At 50.3% G+C, this 1,694-nt stretch overlaps 1 long non-coding RNA gene across 1 annotated transcript; it reads left to right on the plus strand.

Moving 5' to 3' along the window:
• Positions 1-679, plus strand: LOC113745249 (uncharacterized). The gene is made up of 3 exons (XR_003462061.1): positions 1-16; positions 252-359; positions 525-679. It is a non-coding gene; the product is annotated as an uncharacterized LOC113745249 (long non-coding RNA).
• Positions 680-1,694: the final 1,015 nt, after the last annotated feature.

The following is a 1,694-nucleotide window of genomic DNA, read 5'->3' on the forward strand; positions in this document are numbered from 1 at the left end:
CGAACGCCACCGCAAGGTGACCACGGCACGTTCTCTGGACGTTCTCTGGACGTTCTCTGGACGTTCTCTGAACGTTCTCTGGACATTCTCTGGACGTTCTCTGAACGTTCTCTGGACGTTCTCTGGACGTTCTCTGGACGTTCTCTGGACATTCAGGTGAAGTTGCTTCACCGATCGCACAGGAAAGAAGACAAACGCTCACCTGTGTGTGTGTGTGTGTGTGTGTGTGTGTGTGTGTGTGTGTCTTTCAGATGGTGAAGTCAGTGGTGGAGTATGGAGGGAAGCGAGTCAGAGGAAGTGACCTCATCACGCCGACAGACGCCGTAGCCATCACCAAACAGTTCTTCAAAGGCCTCTCTGTACGCACACACACAGACACACACACACACACACACACACACACACTGACATCACATGACATCAGCGACCTCGTCAGTCATTAATGATGTGTAGTTTGTAAAAACGCATCTGATGACTGTGTGTGTATGTGTGTGTGTGTGTGTGTGTGTGTGTGTGTGTGTCAGGGTGTGGAGAACGTGTACACTCAGCACCAGCCTCTCCTCCATGACACTCTGGATCAGCTGATCAAAGGTCGACTGAAGGACAGTCAGTTCCCGTACCTGGGAGCGAGCAGCCTCAGAGACAGGTAACACCTGACACAGCTAACGGGAGCTAACATGAGCTAACGGGAGCTAACAGGAGCTAACATGAGCTAAACCATGAGCTAACGGGTGTAACATGAGCTAACGGGGGCTAACGGAGCTTAACGGGAGGCTAACATGAGGGCTAACGGGAGCTAACATGAGGCTAACATGAGGCTAACGGGCTAACATGATTCTACGGGGGGCTAACAGGACTAACGGGAGCTAGCATGATCAAGCGGGAGCTAACACGGAGCTAACATGAGCTAACTGGGCTAACAGGATTCTAAATGAGGGCTAACATTAGCTAACGGGGGCTAACCGGAGCGAACATGAGGCTAACGGGGGCTAACATGAGCTAAAGGGAGCTAACATGAGCTAACGGGGCTAACATGAGCTAACGTGGAGGCCAACATGAGCTTAACGGGAGGCTAAGAACCAGCTAATGAGCCTAAAGGGAGCTAAACATGAGCTAAGCGGGGGCTAACAGGAGCTAATCGGGGGCTAACAGAGCTACTTGGAGCTAACATGAGGCTAATCAGGGGGCTAACTGAGGCTAAAGGGGGCCAACTGAGCTTAACGGGAGCTAACACAGCTAAGCATGAGCGAACGGGATTACATGAGCTAACGGGGGCTACATGATTTATTTAAAAAAAAAAAATAATTGTTTTTTTAAAATAAAAAATAAAAAAAAAAAGCGGGGGCAACTGAGGGCTAACGGGGGCGAACATGAGGCTAACGTGAGCCAAACAGGAGCTAAGCGGAGCTAACATGAGCTAACGGGAGTAACATGAGGCGAACGGAGCTAACGGGGGCTATGGGCTAACATGAGCTACGGGGGGCTAATGTGGGCTAACATAGCTAACGGGGGCTATGGGGGCTAACAGGAGCTAAACGGAGCTAACACGCAGGCTAACAATGAGGCTAACGGTAGTCTAATTGGGCTAACATTACTCTAACGGTGGTCTAACAGTAGCTAACGGTGAGCTAAACAGTAGCTAACGGTATCTAACATGAGCGGCAACGGGATCTAATATATGCTAACAGGGAGGC

The sequence above is a fragment of the Larimichthys crocea genome, unplaced genomic scaffold (assembly GCF_000972845.2).
Source record: "Larimichthys crocea isolate SSNF unplaced genomic scaffold, L_crocea_2.0 scaffold54990, whole genome shotgun sequence".
Classification (NCBI taxonomy): domain Eukaryota; kingdom Metazoa; phylum Chordata; class Actinopteri; family Sciaenidae; genus Larimichthys; species Larimichthys crocea.